The following is a 23,393-nucleotide window of genomic DNA, read 5'->3' as shown; positions in this document are numbered from 1 at the left end:
CGCACCAAAAGTATATTACCAAAATTGGACTAAACAATAAATGTTACAAATGAACAAGGACAAATAAAAAAAAAATATAACACATAATCAAGATTATAAATAACGTCAGTACCTAGAATCTATACTTCCAAGACCATTATGTGTTATTTGTGCAGTTGATACGGAATATTCCTTCAAAGAAATATTTTAGAAAAAAACTAGACGGTCTTTGATATGCTCAATCAAACTGTGTATTTAGTTTAAGAATTTTGGGCCCCTGTAGGTGTATTACCACCAAATCATAGTACGTGACATCGATCCGGTTGCATACGAAAAAGGGTAAAAAAAAATATTCCCTTGAATTTGACAGTTGTAGTATATTAATCTACTTTTCATTGCAGTAAAAAAATCCTGAGTATTAAACATATATCTTGGGTGTGTCAAAGCACCGTTACATTTTTATTTGGTGTTTCTAAAGAATATTTAGGAAAATTGAGGTTAAATGAATACTAAAGCTTGTACACAGGGAAAAAAAGGGGTGAAATTTGATTGGTTAACTTCCATTGATAGTTATTTTCTTATATGCTATGAACTGTTATGTGAAATTTTGTCTATAGTACTGGACAGGATAAAACTTTACTCATGCCAAGTATTTCTTTATTTGAAACAAAGATAAATTCTGCACAATATTTTAAAAAGTGCAAATTTAACATGGACTAATAGGGGAAAATCAATAGTGGTATTACACCTACATGTATCAAATTGGTCCACATTGAGGTCCAAAGGGTCCAAAATCAAACTTTGTTTGATTTTATCAACAATTGAATTCTTCGGGTTCTTTGTTATGCTGAATCTAACCTTGTATTTAGATTTTTGATTTTGGACCCTCCATAATAGGTAAATGTCCAATTTCAAATTTTTAAGTTCTTAGACCACATTCATTCTGTGTCAGAAACCAATGCTATGTCAATTATTTAATTACAATGCAAATTCTGAGCTGTTTTGCACAGTTAATAGAAATTGTTCGTATATTCATAGTCAAAAAATATATATAGCATCAAATTCTAAAGTCTTTGTATTAATGAGGAATGATATTGAAGAAATTGTTTTTTTTTCAGTTTTTTTGGTAAATGTTTTCAGAACTTCGTAGTATTTTTGTTTGTTATTCTGTCTAAATAAATTTTTCAGGATGCTATATACATGTACATATATGTTTTGTTAGCTCACCTAGCCTTAAAGGCCAAGTGAGCTTTTCTCATCACTTGGCGTCCGTCGTAGTCCGTCGTCGTCGTCCGTCGTCATCGTCCGTCGTAGTCCGTCGTCGTTAACTTTTACAAAAATCTTCTCCTCTAAAACTACTGGATTAAATTTAACCAAACTTGGCCACAATCATAATTTGGGTATCTGGTTTAAAAAATGTATCTGATGACCCCGCTTGCTAACCAACATGGCCGCCTTGGCTAAAAATAGAACATAGGGGTAAAATGCAGTTTTTGGCTTATATCTCTTGAACCAATTCTATGTCAATTATTTAATTACAATGCACATTCTGAGCTGTTTTGCACAGTTAATAGAAATTGTTCGTAGATTCATAGTCAAAAATAGATATAGCATCAAATTCTAAAGTCTTTGTTTTTTTGAGGAATGATATTTAAGAAATTGCTTTTTTTTTAGTTTTTTTGGTAAATGTTTTCAGAACTTCGTAGTATTTTTGTTTGTTATTCTGTATAAATAAATTTTACAGAATGCTATATACATATATGTTTTGTTAGCTCACCTAGCCTTAAAGGCCAAGTGAGCTTTTCTCAGCACTTGGCGTCCGTCGTCCGTCGTCGTCGTCCGTCGTCGTTAACTTTTACAAAAATCTTCTCCTCTAAAACTACTGAGTTAAATTTAACTAAACTTGGCCACAATCATTATTTAGTTATCTGGTTTAGAAAATGTGTCCGACGACCCCGCTTGCCAACCAACATGGCCGCCTTGGCTAAAAATAGAACATAGGGGTAAAATGCAGTTTTAGCTTATATCTCTTGAATAATGGCATTTGTAAATTAATGCTTTCATTTATGAATGCAAGTTAAAATCATAAAATTAACCAAACTGAGAAATGCTATTGAAATGCACTTAGTAAGTTCACAAATTTGAGTTTAAAAGGTATCTTTAAACATTGTAAAAATAGAAAATTTAATGTATCTTTCAATTTATGTTAGTTCTACTGATATATGCATAGGGTGATATAATCTTGATACTTCAGTTCAAAAATGTCAGTTGTGATGTCACTATGATGTCATAATCATTTTGAAACTGGCATATATGACCTACAATGGCCACTTTACACATAGTATTGGGTAAAAAAAATTATGAGCCAACATATTACCCAAAAAGATATTTTACCCACATTAGCGTTTTGAAAAAAAAACCATCTTGAAGCAATTTAAAAAAATATTTTTTTGGGTGGCTCATAATTAAATATTAATGACTAGATAGGAGCCTATTTTAGCTGCATATCCCAACCACAGAGAATATAGTGAGTGGCCCTCAGGGAAACCAGCTCTGAATTTCTGATTCTAAAAATTAAGGAATAAATCTTACCTTGCTTTCAATAACCTATTCCAACCAATGGAGTCACAATTTGATCTGAATCTGAAGAAAACCTCATACCCTGTTGTACTGGCTCCTATTCCAGGTAATCCCTACAGAAAGAAAACAAATTTGCACTGATTCCTATTCTAGGTAATCCCTATAGAAAGAAAACAAACTTGTACTGGTTCCTATTCCAGGTAATCCCTAGATAAAGAAAAACAAATTTGCACTGGTTTCTGTTCTAGGTAATTCCTACAGAAATAAAACAAATTTGTACTGGTTTCTATTCCGGGTAATTGCTAAGAGTTCATAGAAATATAGAATGTTGTCGTTAGTGGAGCAGGAAATAGGCACCATTATAGAGCACCTAATTTTGCCTTAATTTTGGTGCAGTTCATTGTGCTTAGTCAATCTTATAGTTTTCTATGTAGTTAATTTGTTTATGGACTGTTGTTTGTCTTTTAACGTTCTTTTAGTCATTGTTGTTTTTCTTCAAATTATGGTTTTTGATTCCCCTCTTAGTATATGCACTTTTTTTTGGATAGAAACACGTTTTATAAAGGCTTAAATGTTTATACCTGTAGCAAAATGCTGGCATCTGCTTTTTTTTCTGTTCCTGCATCATTTAAGCTTAAGACAGTTATTCTTTCTGTTTCATTTTGTGGACAAGTTTCCTACAAATAAATATATTTTGTATCAAATGTTTTACATTCTTCACACATTACAACTATTCAAAGTCAATCTGCTGATCAAATATGAATTCATTCTGTTCAGTAGTACGTGAGAAAAGTTCTGCAATTGTTGAAGAACAAAAGTACTGACAAGGAAAATGCAATGCAATCCTCACTACTATAGCAGAATTACAACTTCAAGGGTGCTTGTGATGATGTTAAAACATAAAATGGAAAAGAGCAAAAAACCAATTCTTGATTGAGAAATAAAAGAAGGTAGTTAAGTGATCAACTACTGTAAATTTATAATCATTTGCAGTATTTCATCATTGCAAAAATTGTGACAGTAAAGGTTTTTCAAAAATAAAAATTAACATTTCCAATATTGATCTTCGTATTCCTGCAATTGCAATAAATATTTTCACATTTTTGTTCATTGTTCAATAATCATAATAATAAATGCAAAAATTTCGGAAATTTCTTCTTTCTTATTAGAAGGATAAAAGTAGTTACCGTTTTCTCTCTCTTCTTTGGAGATACAATGAACGAGTTAGAAAGTTTCCTTTTCAGTTCTTCTTTAGTGTTCAAATTGAGCAACAAGTTCAGGACAGTCTATATTATCCTCTGGCTCCCAGGTATTGTCAGAGCTGGAATAACATTAAGAAACAATGTATTGCAAGTTATTGATTATAACATTCATTTTCATTTTAATAGATTATCTGTTCGGGTGATGGAACGTGGATAGTATACTGTTAATTTATTGTTTGAAAATTGTTCATGCCTATACAATTACCGGTACAAAAGAAATCTTAAGAATGCATGTGAAAGACAGGACAGAGGTAAATTTAAGGGAGCAGCCCAGCCCCACCCCCCACCCCCCCTCTCATATAAAAATAAGTTATATATTCCTAATCACTTTAGTGTATACTTCTCCGTACAAACAACAATTATGCAGATAAGAATTGAAATATACCATCATTTTCGTAAATATACAGCAGTTATAATTCTCATCCCCCTGATTTAGAGTCCAGCAATATTGTACCCTATTTTGAATAAGTAACATTTTCCTTACCTGATTGTGATGATGTGGGATTTAACATCGTCCATAATCCTTAGTTCTAGATGAGCCAGTTAAAAATCCGAATATTCTTTATTAAATTCCAAAACATAAGAGATCCAAGGGGTTAACAAAATCACTTGCCGTGTGATTGTCTGGGGGTAAAATCACTACACAAATCTATAAATTGTATATTTTTAATTTGACGACTGTCCTAAATTGATGATAAAAATGTCCTCTAAAGACTTTCGTTCCGAAAAAATCCTTCACCTGCTGATGTAAGATGATGAAATTACCGAGGAATAATCCCTCTTTGATGTTATGCGTAAGCACACTAATTCACTACAAATATCGGTATATAATAGTAACAATGCATATCAAGGGTAACCTGTTGACCTGAATGACAAATAACACAAACCAACGTGACCTATTATAACAGGAACGAATATTTTTTTCTGTAAAAATTCACATGGAATTAAATTACACGTATGTGATATTTTTTTGCAAAATACTCAAAAACAAGTTGAGTCAATTTTTCCTGTGTTCATATTGATAATTCGTAAGTTTTTTAAATATTCAATATTAAAGACGCAGTATAGAATCTAATAATGCAAAGCAAATTTTCTGAATGGTTCAGACAAAAATAAATGAATAAATCATGGTATTGTGATATGTCGAGTCTTTCTGTTTGCAAGTAAATGTTTTAAAGTGTCTGTGGCAAACCGCTAGATCTCTAAAATATAAATTTTAATGAAACCAAACCTATTACAGGACAAGTCTTTCTCCTAAATTCACCAAAATGCATATATTCTATAACATCGTAATCCTTTTTACAAGTCTTTGGTTTACTTGAATGAGAAACAATAGATAAGCATTGGTTCGCTTAAAAGAAACGTCGAGTGCCTAAATATGCTTTGTTATTATTATACCATGCTAGTATTGAGCACAAATAACCACCTTAAGTTTTTTTTTTCCATGGAGTTTTATTTTTGTTATCGATTTTATGTCATTAATTGTATCTTTTTTAGTCATCTCATCGATACTAAAAAGGAAAGGGTTTTGATTGAAATACTATAGTTTCACGTACACTATCGCATGTTCATTTACCATTTCCTAGTTAGGAACCTAGGTAGTAAATGAGTTTTTGTTATAATACTACGCGATTTGACCTACATCTTTTTATTGGTCCCTTTTGTTGTCAAAGTTTTTATTTTCTTATCTAATTAAAAACATTGGCACCATTTGGGATCAATAAATAGGTGTAGTTTAAATTGTGTAGTGCTAACCACCACAGCTGGAAATGTTGGTTTCATTTTGAATACATATCAACACAGCTCCCGTTGTGTATCTTAATCTGCGTGATCTTTCAAATTAAATATTATGCAAGCGTGGTTCTGTTTTTAATTTGTATTACGTTCAAGATTGTTTAGGAAAATCAGCATAGATTGATAAGATTCATTTTACATCATACTGATGAAGGATATCTTTTTCCAAAATATTTTTAGATACTTGTATTTACTTTTACTTTTTTACTTTTAGTGTTGTTATGCACAACTTTAAGGCATATATTTAATCTATTTACAATGTACAGCATCGGTTTTCCTAACGATTCAATGCAATCTTGCTAGATAGGTCTTAGACTTTTGTGAAAATACCTACTCTAGAAGCAGTATCTGCTTACCCTTCCGGAGCACCTGAGATCACCCCCATTTTTTGGTGGGGTTCGTGTTGCTAAGTCTTTAGTTTTCTTTGTTGTGTCATCTGTACTATTATTTGTCTGTTTGTCTTTCAATTTTTGGCCATGGCGTTGTCAGTTTGTTTTCGATCTGTGAGTTTGACTGTCCCTCTTGTATCTTTCGTCCCTCTCTTCTAGAAGTGACGTGAATCAGATGTGGATGATTAAACATTCCAAAGATATCTTAGAGTACATTCAATCGAAGTATCTTTCCTCTTGCAATAGTATTAATACATTTGACATTTCTACCCTTTAAACAAGTACACCCCATTCCAAACTAAAAGATAAATTGAAATAATTGGTCCTTCTTTGTATAATAGAAAAAGAATGGCCAACGTAGATATACGTATCTTCTTTTAGGGAGTGATAAATCGTACTTTGAAAAAATCACTCTGATTCAAATAAAAAATATCTGAAACAATCATTATCAAGATGCTTAATTTCTTGATTGACAACATATGTGTTACGTTTATAGGACGTGTTGGCATTTTTTTGGAAAGCAACTGTGCTCCTTGTCTTGCCGACTTGTCCTGTTCCTTTATTCACAGGAGGATGACATCATAAATGAACGTCTTAGGAAGAATGAAAAGAAGCTAGAATTATCCTTTAACTTCAAGTTCCGCTATTTAGATGATGTCCTTCCAAAAACTCAAAGTTTGGTGACTATTTTGAACGCATTTAAGGATACAACAGATACAGTTAAATTGCCTCATATCTTGACTTACATCTAGAAATTGACTATAGAGGTCGGTTAGAAGCAAATCTTCACGACGGCAAAGGAGATTATTTCAGCTTCGCAATTGTGAACTTTCAATTTCTGTGAAGAAACATACCAGCAGCTCCTGCATATGAAGTATATATCTCCTAGTTGATACGATATTCCAGAGCTTGCATTCCTATCATGACTTCCTTGATAGAAGACTGCTACTTGCAAGGAATGTATTAAACCAAGTGTGAAGCAGAAATCATCCCTTCGAAAAATTTACGGACGACATCATGAGTTGATTGACAGTTACGGAAAATCAGTTTCACAGAAGACGACAGATATGTTTCATTGTCGTAACCACAATCCCATCCGCTTCTTCTTGAATATGACCTACCGAATTAGACTTATCTCCGGATTAGTAGTTACATGAGCAACTCGACGGCTGCTATATGTAGAACAGGTTCTGCTCACACTTCCGGAACACGTGAGATCATCCCCTGTTTTTGGTGAGGTTCATGTTGCTCAGTCTTTAGCTTTCTATGTTGTGTCTTGTATACGGTTGTTTGTCTTCTGGCTTTTTTTTTTCTTTCTTGTAATGGCATTTTCAGTTTGTTTTTGAATTATGAGTTTGAATATTTATTTGATTTTTTTCGCCTCTCTTTTATTCAGACATTTTATATGCATATAAGTCTACAAATTAATTTAGCATTGTTTAGGGAAAGCTCATCTTTTTTTTAATCCTACCTAACGCTGTCTGGAACCGGTACCTCATATGACAATTTTAGCAACACCGACTAGCATTACATAGCATTGATCTCTTCATCGTGATTCAGGTGAAAGAACTAAGAACAATTCAAAAAGAATAGCCAAGAATTTCACAGTCTATTTTGCTTTATCGAGTTTCAACCTAAATGTTAGTAAATGGTGTTATTCCTCAACTGAAAATTATGGAAAGGAATACCCTTAGCATAGAATCCCTGAAATGAGAATTTATGTTGCTTTTTTACACTAATTTTATGAAGTTTCATTAAAAATATATTGCTCATATTAGTCTATTTGTGACACGAATTTTTTTTTTAAAATGCAGAAACAATTAGATACAAAAACAATACATTTTTTTTTGTATTTTAATAATAAATACTAGTTTTAGATTTAAATTTGTGAACATTTGTCAGTTAAATTATAATTAATTGTATCACGAAGTAAGATTGACATGGCGCAGGATTGTTGTTTGTGAAGATTTTTAAGACTTTTTACAATTACTCGTGTATATAAAGTCACCTCTGCACCTAATTTTCCAAGTCGGTTAGTAACCAACTTGTACGTCTAAATAACTATTTTATTTTAACAATTAAATACATAATATAAAAGAAAAATTTTGTGAATCAAAATGGCTGTTATCTTTTAAGAAATATTTTCTACAAGCTAAGAAAAAAATTAATACCAAATTAATTCTGTACAATTATTTAACATATACATTCAGAAAACCTTAAATACGATTTATATTTCATCTTTCTCTTAACCAACGCAATTTCATGGAAAATAACACTAAATGACAAACTGTTCGTCCAACCGTTACTTGCAGCTATTGCTTGAAAGTATAATCGAGTACATCCAAAATTGTGTGCTCTTAATAGAGGTTTCTCAACATCTTACGAACGGACGAAAATCGCCTTAACTTGACGTAACTTGCCGTAACGAGAAAAGAGGGAGCACTCATTTATTGAATGATTTTGGACTATCGGGTGTGCACTTCCTTTCATTAAGATATGCATGCAGGGTTCTTTTAAACCATTTTGAGTTGTGGACATATTATCATATTGAATGTGAGTTCTCTCTGATGTGTATTTAGTGACTGAGTGTCCTTTTTGTTGAGATTGGAGGGGCAATGAATATTTTTGAAATTTATCTAGGCTCAGATCAAAGGTAAAAAGTCCTGCGCATAAAAGAGGTAAATTGAATCTAGGTGTGAACGACTCTAGAAAAAAATCGGTTTTTAATTTGAAAAAAAAAAATCTTGGGTCCAAGATAACTTTGTTGCTTCAAAGCTATAAAATCAAAATGGTCAGTTCTTCACCTTACACAATTATTATTGAACTATTTTCTACCTAAATTGGCAAGAAAATGAATAAAGGGAAATGCTGAAATAGATATTTGAGAAAAAAAAAGTTCACTTGAAAAGATATTCTGTAATGTATTTTATTTTCAAGGCCTTTCTTATGCTTTTTGTCTATGTTTTTATTATCGTACACTTATTAGTATATTAGTATAATTTAAATTGTTTCAATGTACATTTTAATATCTATATTACAATCAGTTTTGCTGGTGCTGTAACACTCATACTTTCCATTAGAATACACACAAATCTATTACTGACAATATAACTGAATCCCCCAAAAAACTTTTAAAATACATATAAATAAATAGCGGTTTTAACGACGATATCAAAGATACATAAAAAATACCGCCTTTTCTTGATGTTAGTAGTTCCCAATATTTATTATTGAATACTATCGAATAAATGTGGAGATAAATGAAAAAATAAAACTGTTTTAAACCACATCTTATCTCTTTATGCGTTTTTATTCAATATGTATATATATTTATCGAAGTTGTTTTACACTTATACATGTATTAACATTAATCAGAATATATGAAAAATGGGTTTTGGTTAACGAGTTTTTGTGTTAGGCCTTTCTTGCCACCTTAGATTTGTTTATGAAGTGACCAAATTTCATTTCTCTGTGACTTTCAAAATTTAATCTTTATCATTTGTCCACAAATATTAAGGATAGGAAAAGATTAGTCAACTTTGTTTGAACTATAAGAACTAGCTAAGGCCATATGCACTGCTGATATATTAGTCTGTGTGGCCTATAAATCCACGCAAAACATCTCTCTAATACAGTGATCTGCTGGTCTCACGCATGTATAGAGTTGTGGTTTTTAAAGTCCAGCGCGGTGGGGTGTTAAGTCTAGCGCTGTAGATTGTACATCTAAAGTCGAGCGCTAGAGATGTTAAAGTTTTATGAAACGAGTGACTTGTGAAAAATAATGTTAATCGAATTCTTGAACCAGTGCATGTATATATCATAAACTTAGTCTTCTGTACACGATTTTATCATTTTTTACGCAAACATATCGTATAATCGTCAATTTTTTTTTCTCTCTGTCTATTACATGTATGATGTGAAAATATGGCAGCTAATTAATTGTCGTGTTTTGAAGCCGTAGTTTACCGATTGTCTACTTATAGTAAACAATCAACAAAGAAGCATGGATATTGAGCACGTGTATAACATGTACAATCAGATAATAGTTCATTTTAATGACAGATCCATGCGTATTGCGATCACCGGAATTTTACGAGGAGGGTCACGCTAAGGTCACTTGCATACGGAAAATATGTCGGCGAATTGCTTCCTGGAAGCAAGCAATTGACAAAAAAGTGAACTTCTTCTAAATGTGGACAATTTAAAAAACAATCTTCAGAAAAAAGTATATGTTCACAAGTTTTATAATGAGAACTATCCATTTAGTTATAAAAAACATATGCATCATTTTTTTTTTTAATTTGAGGTTTCATTTGACTTTAAGTCCAGAGTTGGAGATTTAAATATATGTAAAAGGTTGTGTCCTCTCAACCACTTTTCAATCCTTTATCGAATGTTAATATCGTCGTGAAATGCATGGAATACTCGCCACTGAACGTTTTATAAAAAAACATCCAACAATCACTCAGCCAAATGCAAACCAAATGCGCAGATTTTTTTTAAACAACGACTATCAAAAACATTGTTCTTTTTAAATGGATAAGGGAGATAAATCGAACGCATATTCGACATGTAAATAAACGAAACTCAACGTAAGGTCACGCAACATTCAACAACACAAAACCAATTGGAACACTAATGTTTAACCACAACAATAAATTACAAGGTTGCAAAATGAATATTAAAATGTTTACTGTTGTCTTCAAACACGCTGCAATATCGGTAGAAAATTTTACTGCATAAAATTACAGCTCCCTAACGATACGTTCGTCGAGTTACGTCCGTTCGTAAGATGTTGAGACACCTCTAATACGAGAAGTACTTACATAAAATTAATTTCAAATACAAATTCGCCAAATACTAAAAAAACTCTGATTCATAAAACATAAACTTAAAGTGTATAAATCATTTTTTTAAAGAACAATGACGGGGTTGAGTTCGTAGTACGGTTTGTACGGTATTAAATCGTGAAACTTTGTTTATGACCAACGAGTTGTATGAACTCATTTGCATAAAATAGCATGGGTACCATTCAGCATTTCCTGACAGAAAGCTTATGTTGCTCTGTTTTAAAGTTATAATCATTGTTCTTTCAACTGTATATAGTACAAACTGTTCTGAAGCTAAATAAAATACTCTACAAAAAGCACTTTGTTAATATGTGACTTTTGCTGGTTGTTTTCCCGAGTCCTCACGAATATTAATAAGATTTTATTTTGCTATGACATTTCTTGATTCCATGGCAATGCATTGAGAATAGAAATAAAAAATAAAACTGTTTGTTTAACAGAAATGAAACATCAGTAACTTTAAACTTGTTCTGTTGAACCTCCGGTTCAAAGGATATTTTCTTGCTGATATTTAATTGACAAAGAAGTGGTTCTATAACCTGACAAAATAAACAAACTGTCAGTTTAAAGAGCCAACAACTACATGAATCAAATTTTCAAAAGTTAACCTTCATTTTAAATTTACTGTTCCGTTAATCCCATCGAACAAATGAAATTGTTTTTTTGAAATCGAAGAAGACATTTATCTACATTTGCCAAAACAAAAAAATAAGGTGCAATAGCGAAATGTGGTTTAACTGTTGAAATTAAATCATCTCTATTAATGTTTTGTTCATTATTACAAACCAAGAGTTGAAGTGTATACAATTGTATACTTGATTTAGAATGAAGCTATGCATTCAACTTGGTCTGCAAAATATTGTCACTTTAATTAACAACCAGTGTCATAACATTTACACGCTTTAAGGACGAGAACAATATGTCGATATCAAAACGATTGCGTACTAAGAAATATAACAAATCCGGATGACAGTTTCATCAGCCTTATTCTTGCTGTATTTTGAAAATGTCAAGGTAACATATTTCTATCATCTAACTACCCTCTGGATCCCACAATTCCAGACCTAATAAAGATTAAACAGTTCACATATATACTACTATAATAGATTGTAGTACTTGTATTTCATCTAAACAATAATGTCTTCACAAAGCGTCCGAGTCAATCCATGAACAAATCATGTAAACTGTTCATCGAAAAAATCAGAAACTTTATGACATGTTATGCAATAAAGATTTCTTGCTTCAAACAAATGAAAGTAAAGTAAGAATACAAAAAGAAGAACATACAAAACTAGAATGGAAAACAAAAAAGTTAAACACAAGTAATGAGAACAGAAAACAAATCAATACAGATGTCTCTGTGCCAATAACTGTATACCCATTGCAATTTTGGAGTAATGTGTCGGCAAGGGAATAATAGAATTTGTATGAAGACTTCATAAGTGTGTTTGGAATAAACTGGTTTCCCTGCATTTGTGCCTACACAGACATTTTTGTTACTGTTTTCGATGGACATCAGTTATTGCTCAAGTCTACGCTTGTGACCATCGTGATATTATTTAAATATTTGACGATTGAACAATTTATATTAGAAACTTCAACTATTCCACACTGTGTGATACTAGCGATGACAATGTCAGACCGAAGATACTGTAATTGTCCTGGATTTTGTTCTACCTATCTCCTACTACTTATATATCACTGACAGTACATGCAGGCTCATTGTTCTTCGAGATGTATATTTCTATTGGGTCTTAGTGGCCGTAGACACATAATGCTTCTTTTGCACAAGTGTGTCAGTTTATGTTAGTTTTAAAATTCCTTTTGACTGATGAAGTTATTGAACTTAATGGCATTAAATAACATCTATACCATTCAGCAAGACGTCACTTGACAACTTCCATGCAGCTTATGCTTTTCTCTAAAAATACATTTTATTTTATATGGTTTTCGGCAATAATGATGTAATGAACTCATGCAGTTTAAATAAAACACTTCAATCGTTCGCATCTCATGGTCTACAACAATTGATGATAATAGCAGAATGAATATGATGTGATTGCTATGGATTTATACAACCCATGTTTTACTCGGAATGTATCGTTCTTCGAATTTATATTGATATAAGTTCAAAATGACCACATGAATCGTTATGCTCCTTTTGCATCAGTGTGTCAGTTGATGTAAGTCTATATAAGTTGATTTTCCTTCTGACTAATAATCTTATTAAACTTAGTGGCATTACACAGCTGCAGTACCACCAGCAAGATAACCTTCCATAGAGCTTATATGTTTTGTATTATAATTTACTATTTTGAATTAGTATAGTAATTTATATGAAGATATGTTTGATAGCCTACAGTAAACACATGTTAATATTTTACCCTTGCTTGTTCTACCCTGATATCCTAAACATAAGAAGGGGGCATCAGTTGCCGAGTGGTCTGAGTAGATCAACTACTATAATATCAGCAAACACAGAGGTTGTAAGTTCGAACCCCGCATGTGCAAGGTCTGTTCGACCTCAATCTTAATTGTTTTCCTGCCGCAGATCGTTATTTCTCCCCGGACAATCCGGCTTCAACCACAAAAAAACACCAAATATATTAATCAATCATAAAAGATGTTCAAATTTCTTTATGAAAATAAGAAGATGTGGTAGGATGGCCAATGCGACAACTCTCTTAGCCATGCAGAGACCAAATAACGTAGAAGTAAGCAAATATAGGTCACCGAACGGCATCAACAATGAGCAAAACCCATACGCATAATAACCTATAAAAGGCCCAGAAACGGCAAATGTAAAATAATTCAGATGAGAAAACTAACTGCCTGATTTATATATAAAACAATAAACGAAAAACAAATATGATATACAGCAACAAACGACAACCACTAGATTACAGGCTCATACAAAATTTGTCATGGTTATACATTTTTGCGGGCGCCAACCCTTCCCTAACCTGGGACAGTAGTAAAACAACACCACAGAAGAACAAACCATAAAAATCAGTTGAAAAGGGCTTAAATCATCAGATCGATACAAAAACAAAAACACAAGAGATACAAAGTACAGATCTGAGGGTACTGGCAGTTATTGAAAGCTAGTTCAAAGCCAATAACAACTAATAAAAATTCATGTATCTAAAACTAAACTTACTTTACTGTGTCTTTCTTTGGTTCTACTACTAATTTTTGTCAAATAAAACATCTTAGCTACAGATTTTTTTTCTAAAAGAAAAAAATCAAAATCCTCTAAGAATTTTAATTAAATCTTTATTGATTTAATCATTTTGTATAAAAGTATAACAGTAAATCTCATATCTCTGGCCAGACTCTATGCAGATATCTTTTCGTTTAATAACTCGGGGCATGACGAAGGACATATAAAAACTATTGTTGATCTTGACCTGAATGAGTTGAACGAATGGTCAAGGAGGTGGCTTATGTTTTTTTTTATGCAGACAAAACAAAATGATGATTTGTCTGAATTCAAAAACATAAATGTGGGATAGTATATTCTAATCAACCTGAAAGCATGCATCTAGACGCTGTTAGAATAGTTAATGGTTTGCCTATATTTACAAACCCTGAAAGTCTATATGAAGAAGTTGGATGAGAAACTTTAGCTTACAGAAGGAGAAGACGAGGAAACTAAATACAATTCTAACTCAATTAAGATGCTCCTCATCTTTCATGATATATGACTTGTTCAGAGTCAACATAACTGCTTACCCATCTTTCATGAATTATGACTTGTTCAGAGTCAATATAATTGCTGGCCAATCTTGTCTTTGTGGGTGCACCATTTCCATTTCGACTGTTCTCTATCTACAGACCAGACAGAAATTCTGATGACCAATCTAAGATGGCTCCTGATGACATTATATTGAATGTTAAGTCATCTGGTAATCCAAACCTCTCGTATGAACAACTCTTCTAGATATTTTAATAGAAAAAATATGTATTCGAATTTGTTAAAAGGTCTGATATATTTCTTGTTATATGATACTGAATAGTGTATTTGCAGAACATTCACATCATCATGATCATAACCAATCTTTCCGTTATTATTGTTTCATCTTTTTTCAATAGCTATACTCGGTAAAGTATTTTATATTTTGAAATATTGCAGGCTCATATTACTGTTGTATTGTTATATATTGTAATTCTCGGACTTCATAAAAAAGTATGGTCCAATTTTTTTTTACTTTGAGTAAATAAAAAATGTTTAAACTTAAAAAAAACTATAATCTTTCGACCTGACAGAAAAATGTTCTGAGAAAATTTCCTATGCTCAATATTTTATAAGATTGATTTGCAGGTGGATGTTTTACGCCGCCTTTATGCATACAATCTATATCACGGCGAAAAAAAAAACATAAAACATTTATATGAATAAAAGGCAATATATAAGCAAATAAGGCATATTATAGTTCTAAAAAATATTATTCTAAACCATTAAATATATATATATATATATATTTGCATAGGCGCTTAACTAATGAAAAAAAAAAATGAAATAATATTCCAGTAGTCGGATGTTAAATAAACCGTCTGTCAGATTTATTTACTTGTATTTGTGGCTTGAATTCAATCTTCATCAAACCATGGTCACATGAAATCTTTTGGATTTGCCAAGGTCTTAGAAATTGTGTGTTTTATCTAAAATTGCCAACAACATTTTATTTAAAGTTAACAATGGATATTTCAATTTCAAACATTTTCGATAGCAACTGTTCTTTACAGAGTACCCCTAACAACGGCCAGTCAGCATTATCCAACGAGGAACTCTCAGTTGTGCAGAAGAAAAACAAATAAGTTAACAAGTATTATTGGAAAGTATTCACTTCCATAGCTGTCCTCATGTAGCCCCCATGAAAAATCTAGAAAAAAATGATCATTTTATATAAGAAGTAGAGTTATTACCCATGTTAGAGGTGGATTGGGTCTAAATTAAAAACGATAGGATTTTTTCATACATACACAAAACGCACTTGATATCATGCTTTTTTCAAATTTATATTAAGTATGGGTCACGGATAAGATTTTATCAAACTACTGGTTGTACAAAATTGTTAGAAAAAAAAAACCGGTGGAATTTTAAAAAGAAACATGAGAAGATAACTCTTCTAATGTGTTTTTTAAATGAAAATTGGGCACGTGACTCTTTTTCTTGCTGCAAAGATCAAACAAAATGTATTCTGTATTGGTACATTAGTCGTAACAGGATAAAACACATATTTTTCTTCATTAGATGGAAAGTCCTACAAATGAATTACATTCTTCATTCAAAGTAAAGCTATTTCAATAAACATCTAGGCAGACTGCTATTTTGCTATTTTAGAGACAAAATTGGGAGCACGATTATCGTCCGCAGACTCGAAACTCAGAAAGCTGGATTTGGTGTTTCGAGCACAAAATTTGTACTCTGAGTACTGAGTAACATTTTATGACCGTATGTCAAGATCTAGCCTGAGCAGAAATAAGAATCAACGTTATGTAACGGCATATTCTTGTGCTGATATTTATTTGACGTTAAAATTGGTTCTATAACCTGACAAAATATAAATATTGTCAGTTTAAAGACCCAAGAACTACATAAATCAAATTGAAATTGCCATAAAGTGGTTGAGACGGCAATTGAAAATAAAATGATTCATGGGTGCAAAGTTTGAAGTCAAGACTGCTAAATAATTTTGAAATTTTAGAAAGCATTTGTATGCAGCAAACCATAGTTTTGAAGGCTATATACATATAATATGCATATACAATCAACAGATTTATTGCATCCAGAAATAACTTTCAAGCAATGATAAATTTAATGTAATTGTAGTTTCATTGATATTGCTATCAAACTAGAACAAATAAAAAAAAAACCCCAAAATAAATCATACAAGATGAAGTAAGCAGGAATAGGTTATATAATGAAATATAAATTATAATAATTATTTAAAAAACAAAACAAAAAACAATAAATTACCAAGCCAAACAACATAGGACGTCATAGTTTGCCTGTTATACCGGTCAGAATTCGATATCTGTATTTATCTTTACAAATAAATGACAATGTAGCAGAAGAATAAATACCATTAACGAAACCATAATTACTGCATGGGATGCGCATTACGACAATAGATGTCTCTTAAGTGGAGTTTGGAGTGATGTTCAGTAGTTGTCATTTGTTGATGTGGTTCATAAGTGTTTCTCGTTTCTCGTTTTGTATATAGATTAGACCGTTGATCTTCCCGTTTGAATGGTTTAACACTAGTAATTTGTGGGACCCTTTAAAGCTTGCTGTGCTGTGTGAGCCAAGGCTCCGTGTTGAAGACCGTACTTTGACCTATAATGGTTTACCTTTATAAATTGTGAATTGGATAGAGAGTTGTCTCATTGGCACTCATACCACATCTTCTTATATCTATTGGATACTAAAATTGATTATTCAAAGATTTAAAGCCAACACACACTCAAAGAATTAATTACACTAAAAAGGAACAAACAGTGAAGGGAAAATTGATCTAGAATTTGACCTTTAAATGAAAGAATATATTTCTTCGGGAATGCATGTACAAGTCAGAAATATAACAGCGGGTTTCCTTTCATTGCGTTGGTTAATATAGCGGAGCGATTGATTTGGGCAAGTTATATGGACTTTTCCCTTTTTGAAATCATCTTTGATTTCGGTATTTTTGTTTATACTTAATTCCTTAATTTCAAATGATTTCTAAAATTGTATAAAATCCAATATCCGTATTTTCATGCTAGTACTGAAGTACTGGCTTCTAGCCTGATTATATCGAACTGAATCATTATCCGATCATAAAAGTCAAAACAAAACAAAATCGGACAAACAAGGATTGTCGCTATGAAAAACATAAGTTGAAGTACATAATAAAGCTGTCAAAGCTTTCTATAAATTTGTTATTTATATTTGATTTGCGTTTAACAAAATACATACATCAATTCAATTTAACATGTGTAATAGTAAATCGACGAAAAAGTTTAGAATTAATCATTTCTAAAGATAAAAAAAGAATAAAGCCATTTTCTCAAATATGTGATCAAAGAACAGCTGGGTTTAAAAATGTCAGGCTTTTCTTGCCAATCATTAAGGCTTATGCAGAATTTTTACTTGGTTTCTTATAGTTAGTTTAGTAGTTTTGTTTTGCATCGACTTTTTGTCCGTTCAGAGACTCGAAACTGGTCGAATGGATGTCAAAAAGAAATTTCACATTCTTATCCACAGGTGCAAATTCTGCACCAAATGCAAAGGAAAGTGATCAATCAAGCATAGCTAATTGATAACATAGTCAATATCTAGAGTTCATTAAAGTGGACATTTGCAATACAAAGTATACATTTCAATTTTCCTTTATAATGTAGAATTGTAAATTCATAATCTGTTAATTGCTCGAAGTGTTCTTTATGAATATCCTAAGATAAACACGTTTCCAACGGGAATAGAGACGTTTAATGAGATGAATAATTTATGGAAAATATGCATGCTCTCTGTTCATCCTTTACCCCTTGACACATGTTTTTAAAAGTTCGGATAAGGAAATATTGCAAGACAAACTATTTGTCCACTCACCATATGTTTTCAAATGCCATCCAGAAAGTCCCATTCTCAACGACAATCGACTTACTTTATTCATTTGTAAAATATGCCTTATACCAGCTTGTTTATGTGCTCTATTCTGTTTCGAATCTAATCACAGACTTGAATTTCTTTCTTCTCCGTTTAGCAGGCGGAGTTAAGGAATAGGATCAAAGATAAGGTCGACTTAGAGTCAAAATGTTTTGTCCGACTAAGGTGACATGTCTGTTTCATTGTGAACAAGAACGGAGATTAAATCGGCTCAATGTGCAAAAAAAGGTTTATATTCATCATTTAAAAGTTGTCGTCCTGTTATGCATATCATATTTGCCACTGAACACCAATCCGTCATCATGAAAGATGCATGTAATTCTGTACGTTACCCCTACAAATAATTGATAAAAACTATTCATCTATTCTTAGTTTTAAAACAAAGAGGCGACAGATACCAAGAAAAAGCATAGGCGGAAGATACCAATGCAGGAGTTCCGGAAGGGTATACAGTTTCGGCTTGAAATATGTCGTTTTAATCGATTTGCGAGATTCGAATACGGATATCGATTGCTACCTTAGTGTTTGACTTGGAAAAGGATCTCTCTAAATTTCTTAACATGACATGTAGGTTTGACAAAATTATTGATTGTAGACTGAACCAAAATGTGACACCACAGCCGACGACGACGACGACGGAATATACGATCGCTATCTCTCGCTTCTGCGACATTTTCTCGACAAAAGGCGAATTTGTTGATACATATTATCAATGTCATAACAAAATGTATCTTAAATTATTACATTCGTTACAAAAAAATACCATGATATCCCAGCAAATAAAAACCAAAAGTTGTACATGTGACAAAATCCAAAAACTCTACTCTAAAGCAGTCTTAAAACAATGGATATTGTCAAGACTTTGTCGATGAGTGTGCATCAAGACAAATTGAGAATGCGTAGAAACAGTGATTGTTCCTTGGCATTTCTACTTTATTGCATAAAAAGTCTAAAGTTTATATAATAAAAGAATAACTAATCCCAGATATAGCACATCCAAATATTTCAACTCGTGACCGAACAACACTGATAACTAAGTCATACGCTTGTGAATATCTATATGTAATATCTAAATTGAATTTTTTTTTCTATGTGTATATTGGTTTACTTAAATATATCTTGAAGGTTTTTTTAAGTCTGTGTGCGCAATGAAATTCTAAATTTGCTTTCCCATAAAAAACAATCTAGACAATAATTAAGAAAGTCGTGAGAAGTTGTGTCTGTTTTATTTTTACTCCGAGATATCTTCCATCCTGTAATATGATACAAAAGCATATTTTTGCGTTAATGTGAGCATTATATAAACAAAGGACACGGGGTATCCATCCATTTAATCTATTTTTCATAATGTCCAGTAGCTGCCACTTACCTGGAAATAAAATACTGTATTTCAAGAAATTGACTGCTGAACAGTATTGTATTTAAAATGAATGATACAACTTAAAAAAAACTAAAACACACTAAACTTGTTATTTCACGTCAAGACATTTAACTCGATGTTAAGATAAAAATGACCATTTCAGACAAAACTTGTTTTATGAAAAAAGAGGCAAAAAATACCAAATTGTGTACCAATTGTTTCAGTTTATTAACAAAGCTAAATTTTTAGCGCGTTTAAAAAAATACACAACGTTTCAGTTTTTTTTTATTGATCAAAAAAATAACTGAACTATGTATAAATGAAAAAGATGTGGACTCAAGACAATATTGCAACAGAAACTCAACGGCACAAAACATCAATGAAAAGAACTCCACGCGACAACAAAAGTCAAATGATTATACAAAATGTTGTAAACTGAAATTTGGAATATGACAGATTCATTTAAATGCCAAATACTGCAAATAGTAAAAAATATGATATACAAATATATATATTTATATAAAATGTCAATCTCTACCTAACCCAAATAAATCTATAAGACTCTATGATAGATTTATCATCATCATCATATCTTGCAAATAGTCACATACAAAAAAGCAAGTAACCATCCCTCCCATCGCAAAATGCTGACTACAAAATGTGCACTAATGCAAAGTTTACATTGCTCTATATCATATTTGTTTTTTTTATTTTATTGTTTTGTACATAAATCAGGCCGTTAGTTTTCACGTCTAAAATGTTTTACATTTGTCATTTTAGGGCTTTTTATAGCTTACTATGCGGTATGGATTTTGCTCATTGTTGAAGGTCGTATGGTGACCTATATTTGTACTTCTACGTCCTTTGGTCTCTGGTGGAGAGTTTCATGCCACATATTCTTATGTTAATATATATGGGCAAGATTAGTTTTTTTTTTTTTAAGAAATTGTGTAATCAATTAAAACTTGTTGAATTTCATCTGAATGTAGATAAACGATTTACAGTGTACATAGCATTCCCATTCGAGAGATACAACTAATTGAAATAATTGAAATAGGTGAAGCCAAAAAATGCATTTTCACTTCACTGCATTTTCAAAAATCAAATAACAGAATAAGGATGAATTTTTACTGCTGTAAGCATTTCCATTGTACTGGTATGAAACTAAGGGGTCATCGGATTCGATATTCTTGTGATGGCGCACGCTGCAAAATTGTAACTGTTGATGTTTTTTCACACCCCTCATGTTATCATAATTAAGACACCAAAAACTAATACGGTGTCTCCTTAATGTTTAGATATTGTCAAACGAAAAGGTTTACATTTTATCAAAATTCTGTCAACTGATTTTCGGTAAAATGTAATTTGAAGTAAACATTGTATCGTCGCTTATCGTGTATATTCTATACATTGAAAGACATATTTGACAAATTATTAGTCAACTGTATCTTTGGAAGTATAAATGCAACATACATATTTTTCAAGATTTAGATGCAGTTCAACGAGTTTTACTTGCGTACGAAAAGCCAAAAAGTCACGTACAAAACAGAACCCTGGTGGATAGTTGTCTCATTGGCAATCATACCTTATCTCCTTATTTTTATATGGCGACATGGTATTGTGCAAAGCCAGATATTACCTGTATTATTGTAGAAAAACTCAAACGGAACAGTTAATCTTGTTTCACACTATAAGAAGCGAATGTGTATGTAATCCAGAAATATCAGATTGAACAACAGCAGTAGAATTATACCTTTTATTTTTTTCCCTTGAATGAATAAAGCAAAAGCAATTTAAAACTTTCCCGTAAAGGATTGTTATATCTATGGCGAATTGACTAAAACTCTCATACTTGTTTTGATATATTTCAAACATAATTCAGTACTTCTAAAGTTTATAGAAAACAATACACAATGTAGCATATTGTGTACACTGTATTCCTGACTTGACGTCATCTGATCAACTATGGACACGACCAATGAAATTTGTCAATTAATACGTGATCCCGTTATAGTTAAAAATATAAACAGAAATATTAACATAAATACAAAAAGACAATGACAGCAAGTGCAACAGAATAATATTAGATTTTCTTAGATTTGTTTGAAATCATTTCATTGATAAAAATACATAAAAAACTGCCCAAGGCTACCAATGGGTCTCTAGAAAATCCCACACCTGGAGGCGGGGTTCAGCTGGCCTTATTTAAAAAACAAAACAAAAAACAATAAATTACCAAGCCAAACAACATAGGACGTCATAGTTTGCCTGTTATACCGGTCAGAATTCGATATCTGTATTTATCTTTACAAATAAATGACAATGTAGCAGAAGAATAAATACCATTAACGAAACCATATTTACTGCATGGGATGCGCATTACGACAATAGATGTCTCTTAAGTGGAGTTTGGAGTGATGTTCAGTAGTTGTCATTTGTTGATGTGGTTCATAAGTGTTTCTCGTTTCTCGTTTTGTATATAGATTAGACCGTTGATCTTCCCGTTTGAATGGTTTAACACTAGTAATTTGTGGGACCCTTTAAAGCTTGCTGTGCTGTGTGAGCCAAGGCTCCGTGTTGAAGACCGTACTTTGACCTATAATGGTTTACCTTTATAAATTGTGACTTGGATAGAAAGTTGTCTCATTGGCACTCATACCACATCTTCTTATATCTATTGGATACTAAAATTGATTATTCAAAGATTTAAAGCCAACACACACTCAAAGAATTAATTACACTAAAAAGGAACAAACAGTGAAGGGAAAATTGATCTAGAATTTGACCTTTAAATGAAAGAATATATTTCTTCGGGAATGCATGTACAAGTCAGAAATATAACAGCGGGTTTCCTTTCATTGCGTTGGTTAATATAGCGGAGCGATTGATTTGGGCAAGTTATATGGACTTTTCCCTTTTTGAAATCATCTTTGATTTCGGTATTTTTGTTTATACTTAATTCCTTAATTTCAAATGATTTCTAAAATTGTATAAAATCCAATATCCGTATTTTCATGCTAGTACTGAAGTACTGGCTTCTAGCCTGATTATATCGAACTGAATCATTATCCGATCATAAAAGTCAAAACAAAACAAAATCGGACAAACAAGGATTGTCGCTATGAAAAACATAAGTTGAAGTACATAATAAAGCTGTCAAAGCTTTCTATAAATTTGTTATTTATATTTGATTTGCGTTTAACAAAATACATACATCAATTCAATTTAACATGTGTAATAGTAAATCGACGAAAAAGTTTAGAATTAATCATTTCTAAAGATAAAAAAAGAATAAAGCCATTTTCTCAAATATGTGATCAAAGAACAGCTGGGTTTAAAAATGTCAGGCTTTTCTTGCCAATCATTAAGGCTTATGCAGAATTTTTACTTGGTTTCTTATAGTTAGTTTAGTAGTTTTGTTTTGCATCGACTTTTTGTCCGTTCAGAGACTCGAAACTGGTCGAATGGATGTCAAAAAGAAATTTCACATTCTTATCCACAGGTGCAAATTCTGCACCAAATGCAAAG

Source organism: Mytilus californianus, unplaced genomic scaffold (genome assembly GCF_021869535.1).
Source record: "Mytilus californianus isolate M0D057914Y unplaced genomic scaffold, xbMytCali1.0.p SCAF_12, whole genome shotgun sequence".
Lineage (NCBI taxonomy): Eukaryota > Metazoa > Mollusca > Bivalvia > Mytilida > Mytilidae > Mytilus > Mytilus californianus.
This window is presented reverse-complemented; position numbering follows the sequence as displayed.